The following is a 15668-nucleotide window of genomic DNA, read 5'->3' as shown; positions in this document are numbered from 1 at the left end:
GTTATTCAGTTCCCAGCTGTTTGCATGTTTTTTATTTTACCTTTGTTTTTGAGTTCTCATTTTATTGCATTGTGATCAGATAGCATGCATGGTATAAATTGTATTTCTTATATTTGCTGAGGCTTGCTTTGTGCCCTAGGATATGGTGTATTATTTTTGTTTGGATGATGTATCTATTGATGATAATGGGTGTTAAAGTCTCCCACAACCACTGTGTTGGAGTTAATATATGGTTTTAAGTCTTTCAGGATATGTTTAATGAAATTGGGTGCATTGACATTGGGTATGTTGACATTGGGTACATATAGGTTGATAATTATTTCCTTTTGGTCTATTTCCCCTTTTATTAGTATGGAATGTGCTTTGTCTCATTTGATCAATATAGGTTTGAAGTCTAATTTGTCAGAGATAAGTATTGCTACTCCTGCCAGTTTTCAGGGGCCATTGGCTTGGTAAATCTTCTTGCAGCCTTTCATCCGAAGCCTATGCTTATTTCAGTCAGTGAGATTGGCATCCTGTAATCAAAAAATTGTTGGATCCATTTCATCAGATGGTGCCTTTTGATGGGTGAATTAAGTCCGTTAACTTTAAGTGTTACTACTGATAGGTATGTGGTGATTGCTGTCATTTAGTTGTCTTACTTGTTTTTTTTTTTTTGATGATTGGAAAATATTTTTTTCCATTTTTCTTTTATTATTCATATGTGCATACAAGGATTGGTTCATTTCTCCCCCTGCACCCACCCCCTCCCTTACCACCCACTCTGCCCCCTCCCTCTCCCTCCCTCAAAACCCAGCAGAAACTATTTTGCCCTTATTTCTAATTTTGTTGTAGAGAGAGTATAAGCAATAATAGGAAGGAACAAAGGTTTTTACTGGTTGAGATAAGGATAGCTATACAGGGCATTGACTCACATTGATTTTCTGTGCATGGGTGTTACCTTCTAGGTTAATTCTTTTTGATCTAACCTTTTGCTAGTATCTGTTCCCCTTTTCTGATTGGCCTCAGTTGCTTTAAGGTATCTGCTTTAGTTTCTCTGTGTTAAGGGCAACAAATGCTAGCTAGTTTTTTAGGTGTTTTACCTATCCTCACCCCTTCCTTGTGTGCTCTTGCTTTTATCATGTGCTCATAGTCCAATCCCCTTGTTGTGTTTGCCCTTGATCTAATGTCCACATATGAGGGAGAACATACGATTTTTGGTCTTTTGGGCCAGGCTAACCTCACTCTGAATGATGTTCTCCAATTCCATCCATTTACCAGCGAATGATAACATTTCGTTCTTCTTCATGGCTGCATAAAATTCCATTGTGTATAGATACCACATTTTCTTAATCCATTCGTCAGTGGTGGGGCATCTTGGCTGTTTCCATAGCTTGGCTATTGTGAATAGTGCCACAATAAACATGGGTGTGCAGGTGCCTCTGGAGTAACCTGTGTCACAGTATTTTGGGTATATCCCCAAGAGTGGCATTACTGGATCAAATGGTAGATCCATGTCTGTCTTACTTGTTTGAAGGTTTGTTTGTGTGTACCTATGTTGAGGTTACTGTCTACTTTTTTGCTTTTTCTTTTCCTGTAGTTTGGTGCTGCCTGTCCTTTCATGGTTATGTTGAGTTTCACTTTCTGTGTGAAGAATCCCATGAAGAATCTTTTGTAGTGGTGGCTTTGTTGTCGCATATTGTTTTAGTTTCTGCTTATCATGGAAGACTTTTATTGCTCCATCTATTTTGAATGATAGTTTTGCTGGGTAGAGTATCCTGGGGTTGAAGTTATTTTCATTCAGTGCCTGGAATATCTTGCCCCACGCTCTTCTTGCTTTTAATGTTTCTGTTGAGAAGTCTGCTGTGATTTTGATGGGTTTACCTTTGTGTGTTATTTGCTTTTTTTCTCTTACAGCCTTCAATATTCTTTCCTAAGTTTCTGAACTTGTTGTTTTAATGATGATATATCGTGGGGTAGTTCTATTTTGATCTGGTCTGTTTGGTGTCCTGGAGGCCTCTTGCATCTCTTTGGGAATATCTTTCTCTACATTTGGGAAATTTTCTGTTATTATTTTGTTGAATATATTATGCATTCCCTATGCTTGCACCTCTTCTCCTTCTTTGATGCCCATGATTCTCAAGTTTTGTTTTTTGATGGAGTTGGTGAGTTCTTGCATTTTCTTTTCACAGGTCTTGAGTTGTTTACATGATAGTTCTCCAGTTTTTCCTTTAATTACCATTTCATCTTTGAGTTCTGAGATTCTGTCTTCTGTATGTTCTATTCTGCTGGATTGGCCTTCTATTATGTTTTGCAATTCTGTTTCATTCTTTTTTCTGAGGTTTTCCATATCCTGGGTGGTTTCCTCTTTAATGTTGACTATTTTTGTCCTGAGTTCATTTATCTGTTTATTAATCATGATCTCTGTTTCAGTTTGGTGTTTATACAGTGCTTCTATGGTTTCCTTTATTTCTTCTTTTGCTTTTACAAATTTTCTATTTTTATTATGTTGGAATTTCCTGAGTGTCTCCTATACATTTTGGTTGACCATATCCAGTATTATCTCTATAAAATTCTCATTGAGTACCTGTAGTATTTCTTCTTTTAGATTATTCTTGTAGGCTTCATGGGGTTCTTTGGCAAAGTTTATCTTCATTTTGTTGGAGTCTGGATCTGAGTATCTGTTTACCTAATTTCCCTCTGGTTCCTCTAATTTTTTGCTGTGGGGAAACTGGTTTCCATTTTTTCTGTCTTCCTGTCATTGCCCTTGGTGTTGTTATTGTCCCTGTACTGTGCACAATTAAGTATTTTCTGGCTTGTAATAGTAGCACTTGTTATATTTAGAATGGAAGGGTGAGAGAGGATGGAAAGGAAAGAAGTTAAAGGAAAAGGGAAAAACAAATAAACAAGTAGAAAAAAACAAAACAAAGAAACAAAGAAAAAACGTTTCAAAGATATAAACACGGAGAGACAGTGTTCTAATCAACCGTAAGCTGAAAAGGCATTAGAGAGATAGAGAAAAGATTGAAAATAAAAAATAGAAAGAATAAAGATAAGAAGAAAAATAAAAATAAGTAAATGATGAAAAAAATATGAATATAAAAAGAAAAGAAAAGAAAAAAATCTCCAAGTTCAAATGTAATGATGTTTCAGGCTTAATAATTTTGGTGTTCGTCCCTCAGCCTCCAATCCTGGAGATGGTGCCTCAGATCTTCTTCTGTAGTTCTCTCATCAAAGGGGAAAAATAAAATAGAACAAAACAGCACAAAACAAAACAAAAGAAAAACAAAACCCAGAAAGTGTCCCAAGTTCAAATGCAATACAGTTTCAGTATGTTTTTCAGCATGCAGGTGTAGTTCGGTTGTTTTCTCTTCAAAGGTAGGGAGAAGAAAAAAAGAGTCTAGAGACAGGTCTGTGAATGGCTATCTGAGACTGTGGCTTGCCTGCTCACTGCTGTCAGTCTGCTGTTGCTGGAGGTTTTATATGCAGATCTCTGTGGTAGGACATGAACATAGTTAAAGGAGGTTACAGTGGCAGGACAGCACCAACTGTAAGGAATGCAGGTTCTTAAGGATGAGATAAAGCACGGTTGTGTTTTATAGGGAGGAACAAAAAGCAGAAGAAAGAAGGTGGGAGAGTAGGGAAGATAGAAGGGACATCATCTGTTCTTGGAGCAGAGATTCTTTCTCTGAGACTTGCCTGTCCTCAGAGTGTCAGTAAAGAAGGTGTCATTTGAAGGTTCTTATTGAATGTGGTCAGAGATCACAGATCTGGAGGAACAATAAAACATTCAGGACAATTTCCTTAATGAGGGTTATGTTTTTGTGATCAATTAAGCTACTGATTTTGAGGCAGAAGGTGTGGAAATTGAGTATAATACACCTACTTTGCTGTAGATTTAAAAAGGAAGGACATCTAAGTGTAATTAGAATAGGAAGTATGATGGGGTGGCTATCGTTAATCACTAGTGCTCACTAGGAGTCCTTAGGTAATCCTGGTAAGTTTTCAGCTGTTTGCATTTGCATTTTGGTCATTGGTTTAGTCACAATGTGCTTTGTGACAATTGAGAAAGCCTGTCATAGACAGGGAAAAATAAGATACCTTTTGGATGTGCCTAACTTGAAAATGGGTTATTAATTTCAGAGTTTGTGTTTGCTTTTGGTCCCAGGTTATTCTACAGAGTAAGTAAAATGCACAATGTCCTGAGAAATAGGAGCATATTTGGTTATTTATCCTTGGCCCTTTTTAGGTGGTGTCTTTAAGGTACTAGTGAGATGGTGCACAGTGCCATCACCAGATAACTTCAAGATAGAGAATGGTGCTCTGCAACAGTGACTCTTACCTGCAAACCTATCTTCTAAAAAGTATAGATCAGGAGGATCATGGTTTGAAGCAAGCCCTAGGAAAATAAGCCTGCTCTAATAAAATAGTTTTCAAGAACCTATCTCAAAATTACTGAACACAAAGGGCTGGTTGGGTAGCTAAGGGCTATAACACTGCCTAACAAGTGCAAGCCCCCTAGAAAACCAGAACAAAACAAAAGATGGAAAATTTTGACCATATAGAGGAAACACCATTTATAGAATCTTTATTCTGTGAAATTGCAGTTTACTTCAGCATTTAGGATTTTTTGTCATTATTTGTGTCTAGTTTAATGTCAGAATGATGCCTTAGGATGCAAGTTTCCTAAACTTTTGTACAAAATTGCGAAAAAGCTTTCCAAGGGCTCTTGGATGAGATAAAATTTATTTAGAAAATATAAAGGCATAGAAAGTTATCATTTGATCTTTCCTGTATATGTGCTTATATATTGTGTGGTTTGTCAAAAACTGGAATGACATAATTCATTTAATTTTGTCTTGAATTAAGTATGATTTAAATTTTGATTATATCTTGTTTGTTTCAACACCCCTGATACTGAACATTTTAAGTTATGGTCTTTGTTTATTTTTGTTCATGTTTTTTTTTTTTTACTGTACTGTGGTTTGAAGTCAAGTCTGCAAACTTAAATTGTTGTTCCCCGAGTTTGTATCCTGATAAAATCATTATAGAAGATGCTGGGCAAGCCAGATGATTCTCATCCCTCTGTCCTGACAGTCTCTCTCACACACCTTTGACCATGTTCATTGTTGTTTGAACTCTTCCTAAGATCTGTTAGGCAACTTTTAAATCTCTTTTTTGTAGTATAATATCCTTAGCAATATTGTTTTAACCTTTTTATTAAGGTTAGACAATTAATCACTTTGTATTCTTTTGCCTTCAATCTCTCTACTCCCTTTTATTCTTTGATTTATTTGTAAGAGCTATTCTTGGTATGTAAACCATTCCAACATTTCCTCATGATCCAGCTGATGGAATTATAAGTTTGGACCTGTGCTTGTGGTTCAAAGAATCACCTTCTTATTATTTTAATATTTTTATTGGTGGTAGTGAAGTTACACTCAAGGCCTAATGCTTCCTAGGCAGGTACTCAAAACTTGATCCACTTCAGCAGCCCTTTTTTATGTTGAGTATTTTGAGGTACAGGCTCATGAACTACTTGATCTCTGCCTCCTGAGAAGCTAGGATAACAAGAGTGAGTCACTAGCATCCAGCATTTGATATCAATTTCTTTTTCCAATGATTTTAAATGCTGTTAGCCATTTAGTGCACCTACTATACTTTGTAACTAGTTGATGTTTGCTAATTTCAGGTCTGTTGTGGGAATAAGAGAATTGTACTTATCCAACTAGATGTTATGACATGTTGCAATAGATCTATTTGTAAGGAAATGTGTCACAATCTCCTATGTTCATTGTGATTTCACATGCTTAATGAAAACAGCTAATTTTATCTGAGTTGTCAGTAATGAGTCTTATTTCATATTATGTTTGTGTTGGTTTGCAAGAAAACAGGTGAAGCTTCCAAATATTGCAATCACAGAAGTGGTGCTCAATTTTCCCAAGAAACAAAATTTTGATCTGAGGTATTTTAAATAATCTGTCTTGCTAATCAGGAGGAAATTATGTGTCTGCATCCTATAGGCTGTCTTTTCCTTTCTTTGGGCCACAAATGCCTGTGATGTATTCCTTTAAAATTATTGTATGATTTGTTGTTGTTGTTGTTCTGGAGTTTGAACTCAGGGCCTAACAATTGGTATACTGGGACTTTACCATGTAATTCTTTCTGCCAGCTGATTCTCATCCCTAGGGAAGATGTGTGTGTGCAATAGAGAGATTTTCTGTTGTCATGACATGAAGCAGGCAGTAGATTTAATGATATCCAGTGGATGAATACTAAGGACATTGTTACACATTGTGCAGTGGTCAGGACATTTCCCACAATTAAATATCAAGCCCTAATGTTGCTAGTGCTGAAATTGAGAAACCTTGTTGCAAGTGGATCTTATAATTTTTGCTGTAACTGTGATCATCGTTAGTGGACCACACAGTACGCTATCATATACCTTACTTTGTACTGGAGTATAATCTATATTATTTGTGTGATAAGCAAGCACTGTATGACTGATCAATATTGTCAACCATATGTACATATATATTTAAGACATGGCATCCTTGTAAAGTCCAGACTGTTTTTGAACACTTCTTTGTTTTGGTGATGATTGGATTTGAACTCAGGACTTATGCATGATAGCTCAGGTCTAACACTTGATCCACTCCAATGGACTATTGTTGTGTTGGATAGTTTCAACAGTGTCTTGAAAACTATTTGGCTAGGCTGGTTTTGAACCTCAGTCCTCCTGACTCTACCTACTGACTAGTTATGATGACTGACATGAGCCACTGACACCAGCTCTGACCTGGACATTTTGATCTTCATGACTGATCCTTCCCAGGTGCTAACTTGAAGTCCTGTCCCTCCATGCCTGGCTACAATTGCTGTTATTGTGTCTGCTGTTCATCCCTTCTTTGCTTTCTTTCTTCCTTCTTCCTACTTATTCTTTCTTCATTCATCCATTCTTTTCATTCTTCATTCATTTGCCAAGGCAACTTTTTCTAAATTATTTGCTCTATCATGTAAATATTTGTTTTTGCAGACAGGAGACTATTGTAAATGTAACTGGTCTTAGTTTGTAAACAGTATTGTCACATCAGTTTTGGACAGTGCATACATGTTTCTCCAATATTCCATCTACCTCTTAACTTTACCCAGAATATGTTTTGTTGATCAGAAACCCTAATGTTAAGGCAGGTATGGTGGGGTCCTCCTGAAATCAGGCATTTGTAGGCTGAGGCAGGGATATTGAAATACAATGTAGCCTGGGATAAATAGTGAGCTCCATCTGACAATGTGGCTCAAGCGGTACAGGGCCTGCTTGGCAAGCATGAATCCATGAGTTAAAATCCCAGGACAACAAAAAATTATTGAGTCCGAGCTCAGTCTTTGTGACACAAAACAAACAAATCCCAGTCCCAGTGCCTCACCCCTGTAATCTTAGGTACTCAAGAGGCAGAGATCAGGAGGAGTGTGCTTCAAAGCCAGAAACAGCCAAATTGTTCATAAGACCCTACCTCAAAAAATTGATTAGAAAAAAAGGGCTGGAGGACTGCTGCAGGTGTTAAGAACACCTACCTAGCAAGTATGACACTCTCAGTTCAAACCTCAGTTCCACCCGCCAACAAATAGGATTCCCAGAGTTTGGTCCCAAGCCCTTTGCATATGCATACTCACTTTCATGTAAATGTGATGGGGAGATATATTTATATACATGTGCATTTCAAAGTGATATGGGGAGGCAGGCATGTTGGCACATGTCTGAAATCAAAGATAGTCATGAGAGTCCAGAAGATGGTTGGAAGTTGGAGAGTAGCCATGGATAGCATGTGTGCACAATAAAAGTTCACATAAACAACTTCATTGGAACACTTCACACTTTCCAAAGGACAGAAACTAAAGAAGATGATGTACAGTAAGTCACAAATATACAGTCCTCCATGTTTTTATTCATGCAAATTAGTACTGCCTAACATGTGTTCTCTGGACTGGCTCAAGTGGTAAAGTGCATACTGAGCATGCGTGGTGTCCTGACTTCATCCCCAAATGGTGAAAAAGAAGAGGAAACTACACCGTGTGTTTTTCTAGCAGTTGGGTTCTGCTACAAGACGCTTTATAGGATGAGCTCATGAATCTGTAGTAAAATGTAGGTTCTCTCTTCTCTGGCTCTCCTCTCCTGCTAAAATTTGGTTTGGGCAGTAACTAGAATATTCAGCCTCTGCCATAGTGCCTGCTATAGCTACAACCACCATAGCCACCTTCGTTTCCTGATTTTCCAAAATATTGGCCTCAAGCACCATCAGGGCCAGACATTCTGCCTCACTTTCTACCACACATGGGCCCAAAATGTGAAAATTTGTTATAATTGCCAAATTTGACATAGTGTCTTACCACTGATAAAATTGCATCCTTCATTACCAAATTCATTGTAGCCATCTCCACTGTCATTACATTACCACCACCATGGGTGACACCAAAGCCACCATGATCAGTGAAATTTCCTCCTTGCTCAAACAAAACCACTTCTGTGACTACCACAAAAGAGAAAATCTTCATCCAATTTGGCTAGATGAAGAACTAATTCAACATATGTTGCTTTGACAGGGCTTTATTTCACTTTTGCACAGCAGGCACCATACTGCTGCAGCCACACCTCCTTTTCATTTCTCTTAAATCTTTTATGAAATTTAATTGCCATATATGCAGAAAATACGTTTTCTGCATATAAGAAATTAGTTTTATTTCCTGTTTTTCCGTGTTTTAATTTCTTGGCTGAAATTTGTTCCATTGAAACATAAGCTGTGAGAAAGTCCAGGCCATCAGCTTCATTCTGATATCTAGAGGTAGAGTATCAAACCTGCATTGACTTCCTGCGTCCTAGCATTCCTGTGTATCTATTCCTTAACTGACATGAGTTTTCAACATGGAACATGGAGTTTGAGCTTCCCTGAGCAGACCTGTTGTCTCAGTTTCAGCCGGAATGTGCAAGAAGATCCCAAAGAGCATGAAAAAAAGGAAATACCTGCTCTGGAGGACAAGGACAAGTTTTGCAGGAATTACTGCTCCCACTCAAACTGAGACTGGTGACCATGTAAAGAAAAAGGATCTGCCAGGAGTGCTGAGGGATTCTGTCGTTTGAATTCACTCAGTCAAATATAGGATCCCCTTCCTGTCACTCAAGTCTTTGGGGTTGGGCTCTGTATGCATGAGCCAATCAGGGCAGCACGTTAATCACATGCACCGATCATCCAATGAGGGCACAAGTGACAGCAATTCCACTTTGCCTACCACCTACTCGCCATATTTGCTCTCGGCTGCTGAGAGAATTCTCAGGCTACTCAGCAATAGCAGCTATGTGATTTCTATTGATTGAAGTACACCAGGGAGGTCACCTGGACACATTAGCAGGAAAATGTGAGGGTGTGGCTGAGCATGTGTAGATATGGGGTAGAGGCCTTTACAACAGATAGCTAGAGTGGTGCTGCCCAAGCCCCTGTCAGCTAGAGCTGACAGTGTGGGACCTGATGCCACTGTTGGGGCTTTAGGTGCCCTACTGCCTGCAGTGTGGGGATGCCCTGTTGCACTTTCTCCACGTGGGGCAACTTCATTCCAGCCTGCTGCCCTTCCAGGACTGCTGTGAATGCAAACCCTTGTCTCTCAGACTGTGAAGTGACTGGGCCGTGTCATAGGACACTGTTTGCTATTTATGGACTTTGTGCCAGGATGAGGCACTGCTGTACAGTGTCCCCATATCTCCTTTCCCTTTACTGGATCTTGGTTTCCTTTTGAGTCCTTAAGGTTCAAGGGAAGCATGGGCTAAATTCTATGCCCTGTCCCTTCAAGCCAATGCTTCTCAGTACTGCCAGTAAATCCCTTAATTTCCGTGGATCCCACCCATTGCCAGACTCATTGGAAATTCAGATCCACATGTGCATGTGCTGGCTTTGGAGTGGAAGGGGCAATTTTTTCCCTTCCTTTCTTAACTGGTATGTGTGCACATGTTGTTTCCAAACATCATCTTGTGATGAAATGCTGAAAGTTGACATTAAAGACATTACTCGATGGGGAAACACCAAAAGTAAAGTATACAGGAATCTCAAGGCAAAGAGGATTTGCGTTCTTCAAGAGGAGAAAAAAGGAGGAGAAAGAAATTGGGCTAAGAAAGACATAAAGTTTGGCAAAAATCAGTTTTCTACTGCGACCACATTGGAATTGTTTCCTTGCTTGCTTGCTTTATTTTGGGGACTGGGTTATGAACTCAGGGGCATTTGCGAAGAAGGTGATGAACAGCTAGAACTACATGTTCAGTCCATTTTCCACTGGTTATTTTCAAGATGAGATCTTGCAAACTATCTCCTTAGGCTAGCCTTGACTGGCACACTCCTGATCTCAGTCTCCCAAGTACCAAGGATTACAAGACTGTGTCACCAGTGCTTGCTTTGTCTTGGTCTATTATGACACTAAAATGTTTCTATGACTTAGGCTGAGATTCATCACAATTCACTTTAAAATTATATACCGGTCATTGTAAAATTATTTTCACTAATTACTCCACATGATTTTTGAGGCAAGAAATTGGCATTTGAAAAGGGTGTGCAGGAATGTCTGAGGTTATGAATGGAATAATGGGAAGTGTTAGTTCCAGGCTCCTTTTCTAGCACAGAAAAGAAGTCAGAGTTAATCACAGTAAATTATGAGTTAGTATAGTCAGATGCATGGATATTACTACTGTATTATTTACCATAAGTACTGGTTTCATTGGTTTTTGTTTCATTTTATTTTTTGGGCAGCATTGTGGTTTCAGTTGAAGGCCTGCCCCTGATATGCAGTTACTTTTCCACTTCAGCCACTCTTTTAGCCCTGTTTTTAGTGATGGGATTTTTTGAGATAGAGTCTCATGAACAATTTTCTGGGCTTCTGACCTCAATCCTCCTGACACTGGCTCTTGAGTAGCTTAAATTAAGCTTGAGCCACCAATGCCTAGCTGGAAAAAAAATTTCAGAATTCCATTCAATTGCAAATATGCTCAGAATGTTCACATGGTGGACTGAAATGTGACCCTACCAAGAGGCACAACAGTAATCCTTCTTCATTTCCCATTGGCCATCATAAACTGCCCAAACATTTCCCCTCTCAGAGTGTTTGCTAGTCTACAGTGGCTTAATCATATACTTAATCCTAGCTATTCATGAGGCAGAGATCAGGAGGATTGTTGTCAAATAGTTTGTGGACTCTAACTTTAAAATATCCTACAGACAAAACTGCTGGCATAATGGCTCAAAACGTAGAGCCAGAGTGAGACCCTGAGTTCAAAGCCCAAAACTGTTCCCCCCAAAATTTCTTTAAACCAAAACTCCAGTCATTTGCCCTGCTTGCTGATCTTCTTTCTGGCAGAGATTATAGGGCCCCTTGTGAATTCCTCCCTCATTTATATTAAAGTTCCTTGATATATAACTGTGTTTTGCCTGAGTTTCTCCAAGTAGGATATGGTGAGTCTGGGTGTCTAAGTCAGAGACAATGCAAAATACCAAAGCCAGGCCTTTCCTCCTGGTACAGTGAGTCCTTACCTGGCCTGTCCTATGAACCACTTCTCTGAGATCATAGGCTGTCCCCTTGGGAAAGTGAGTACGGAATTCTTTAAGAATATTCTGGAACCAATTTCCTATCAGAAGCAGGTTCCACCCTGAAGTGCACTTTCTGCTTAACAACAAGTCCCTAAGCTGAGCTTGGTAGTTACCAGTTAGGAGGCCTGACCTGTTGAGAGCTATGGCTAGAGACTGGTATTTGGTCCTGGCACTTTACTAGGAAGGGGATCACTTCTGTTACTCAGATGTCTGGGGATGTGTTGCAGATATCAAACTGCAGCAGGATTTGAATCAGACTCTTTTCATGTTGCACCATAAATAAAAATGTTGATTGGATTAGTTATATTTATTATTGTTGTGGGAATCTCAAGCTGAGATTTGGGACACTGAGGTAGTTTACTAGGAACATTTTATCGTGCTAGCACAAACCCAGTGGACTCATGTTCAAAGGTTGAGCCCCGTGAACAGAGGTCTTACCTTATATAACTTTGCAAGCTGGTGACAGAAGCAAAAGGCAAAACTAAACCCATAGATAGCTGCATGTGACTTTATTGACTATTTCATTTCCCCAGTGCTATGTAACCTTCTTCACATTTCAGTTCTTTAAGTTTTATCTCTGCTTTGCCATCCCTTCCCCCAGCTTCATTATGAGAACATACCCTCTCTCTCTTCTGGCCCTCTGCCCTGCTAAACTACAACCAACAAATGTTTGTTATCTATATCAGGGACACTATCAAAAGAATAGCAGAACAATTGGGACCAACTAGTCAGATGGCTTAGGCGAACTGGCTAGCATTAGACTTGATATTGGCTGAAAAGGGAGGAGTTTGCATAGTGATTGGAATTTTGTGTTGCACATATATATCAAATAATACAGTCCCCACTGGAACAATTACTAAAGCTCTACAGGGGTTAACTACCTTAACCAAAGAACTAGCTGAAATTTCAGGTGTGAATGATTCGTTCACTGACTTAGTGGAAAAATGACTTGGGAGATGGAAGGGCTGGATGACCTCATTCTTAACCTCCTTGGTCATAGTGTCCGGAGTTTTAATTTTAGCAGGATGTTGCATAATGCCTTGAGGCTGAGGACTAATGCAGTGTTAATTGAGAGAGCCCGCACCAAAAAATCACCAGTACCCTACCCAAATAATTTGTTTCTATTAGAAACACAGGAATGTGAGGCCAATGGCTCCTAAATGAATTTGAATTAAAAGAGGCGGAAAAATTCTAAGAAAAATGGTCTTGTCTATCAAATTGTATGTCATCCTCTTAGATTACTTAAAATTCCTCAGGTCGCCTTCTTAAGTGACTTGCATTGTTTAAAGGGTTCCTGTTTCTTCTTCCACATTCTGGTAGAGAAGCATTGCCAATAAAGATTACCTACAAAGACTGCCATTAAAACTTGTACCCTAACCCATCCTCAAACCTTTTAGCCAATTGACAAAGATTGTGAACTTCTGAGCTGGACAAATCCCAGGTAAGCGGCAGTTACAACTGTGCCAGGGATATAAGGAGAAGCCACTCTCGGCCATTTAATGTTCACATTTCTGCTCATGTGGAATGAATACATACTTCACCCTTTTGATAAAAAGTATTTGTCTTTTCAAGAATTTCTTTGTCTCTCATGTCTCTGTTTTCAACCAGAGGGTCTTTAATTCCAACAATAAATTTAGAAAGTGATGTATTGTGTATTAAGCTGTGTTTCTACAGTCATGCTAAAATCCATTATTTATTTACTTGTTCATTTACTTTTTTGGTACAGTTTCGTGAACACAAAGCCTTGTGATTACTAGGCAAGCATTATACCATTTGAGACACTTAGCCAGCTGCAGTCCTTTATTGCAGAAATTAATTATATTAACACGTTTTCTCTTTACATAGGATATCAAGTGGTTTTTAAAGGTATGGTTAAGTTATTTCCTGAAAATATCAAAATCCTTTTACCAGTAAGCTAAATACATTTCCAATAACAATGTGCTGCTTCAAGGCAGTGCAGGTACATTACTAAGTTCCCCCATCTTTATCCATACCACATATGTAACTTTTCAAGTATTTTTCATAAACCATGATTATCTGGTCTATAGCTGACACTGCAATGACCTTGAGTAAATATTTTCTGTGAATGCAAGTAGGGAAGAAGAAAGTAAACATTCTTTCCCATCCTGTTAGGGTGAACAAAGCAAGTCAGGATGTAACTGTGACCTTTTCACCATAAAGTTTACTTATTAAATACTCTTCACCCAGCCATAAAGAAAAATAAGACATCCACCTTAAACCATAACTCACCTGTAAGCCATTATCTCAGTGGAGTCAGAGGGCCATTCAGGATTATCCCATCCACTGACCTTCTTGGGTCTTCCCTACCTTCCTCCTTTATCTACCTCCAGTCTGTAAGCAGCAGTGGGCTTTAGCTCTTTTGGTGAGGTCACTCTCCACAGGGCCACTTCTCCACAATAAACCCTGTGCTGGCATATGAGGTATTTCCCACCTATTCATTCCATGCTGTTCTTTCATTTACAACATATGGTGCCTAAACTTGAGGTAGTTCTCTAGGTTCAACTCCCAGCTCTATACTCTCACAATTTGGAAAGCAATAGACAGCAGCAGGTTTCATAAGGTTCAGTCTCAGACAGATGGTCTCTTCCCCTGTTTTCACTACTCTCCCACCCTTTCCTTTCTTTCATGGCTCCACCAGAGGCCATCATCACTGGACTTCTGCCCAACGCGTTTGTCCTTGCATTTGGGTTTCTCTGCAGTCCGATCCTGGATATCTGACTGTGGACCGCAACAAAGCTCTGCTGGGGAGACTCCCTTTGTCCACGAACTGGAGTGGTTTCACCTGTCTTCTGGGGTCACCTAGAAAATATCCACATACCTGCACAGATAGGCTAGCAGTTGGCAGTGGGGATGTTCCTGCCCTCTGATATGTCTATCCAACCAACTAGGGCCACTCCAGGGATAACCCACCACTTCTCGATCTCAGTCTAGGTTTTTTCGGATTTTTCCTGGTTTGGGGCCTTAAGTCCCATAAAATTGTCTCAGTATTGGACCTTTGGGCCCTATCTCAATTTCTGACCCTCTATTTCCAATCCAAAAAAAATGGGTCAAAATCATTCAAGGCCCTTAGGGCAGTCCATTGTCATATCTCCTCAAAACCTTCAGACTCTCGAGTTCACAAAGACCATTAAGCCCAAAGGGCTAATTTTGTATTGTAAAATGATTTTGCCCCAATATAAATTAGACACTAATGACCATTGGCACAAACAGGCCCCTAGTTCCAAATTCATCACAATCTCAAAAACTACCAATGCTATGGGACATGATTGGAGGTTTCCCGATATCCAGGTCTCCATTCATCTCTGCTCCAGTCTCTCCCTTTCTCTGCTCTCCTCCTAAACAAAAATACTCCCCCTCCCCACGTTTCTCTGTCTTCCATTGAAAACCACCTACTCTGACTTCAGCTCATCTTTATGCTCTGTTCCTCTTTCCTCATCTCATATGATATAAAAAATGTTTAAGTTTGAAACTCTTCTCTCTAAATCTTTCTCAGCCATGATGGATGTTTACTTTTACCCCTCATACTCTATAGCCTGCAGGTCTCCTCTTCCAGAATGGCCATCTGGTAGAGGCCAACAGAGAAAGAAATGGACAAAAAAGAAATGGAAAGAAAAACCCTGGTCAAGTCACACTGTGAGTTCTCTCAGCCTCCTCAGTGACACATGGTCCCAGAACTGCAGGCATAGAGTCAGTTGCAAATCTAAATGACATCTGGATGATGATGGAAGCTACTTCTCTGCCCAGATCTGCTGGTCTTCCACCTTACACTAAGCCTCTAAATGTACCTGAACACTTTAACAGTTTTTCTCCTTTAAGACTTGTTTTTGAGAAAGGCTGTGTTCCACTGCAGATATGTCAACACCAGAAGAGGGAACAGGCCTTATCCAGGTTGCCACAGGTGGTGACCCTGGGCTGCCTCATTCAGTCTCTTGGCCCAGGTGCAATATGGTCAGGATTATGGACCAACGCCCTCAGCCTCACTTGCACAGAGTGTGGAAAGACCAAAGACAGAATTTCAATTCTATATCTAAAATTACACCAAGTGTTTAA

Source organism: Castor canadensis, chromosome 14 (genome assembly GCF_047511655.1).
Source record: "Castor canadensis chromosome 14, mCasCan1.hap1v2, whole genome shotgun sequence".
NCBI classification, from domain to species: domain Eukaryota; kingdom Metazoa; phylum Chordata; class Mammalia; order Rodentia; family Castoridae; genus Castor; species Castor canadensis.
This window is presented reverse-complemented; position numbering follows the sequence as displayed.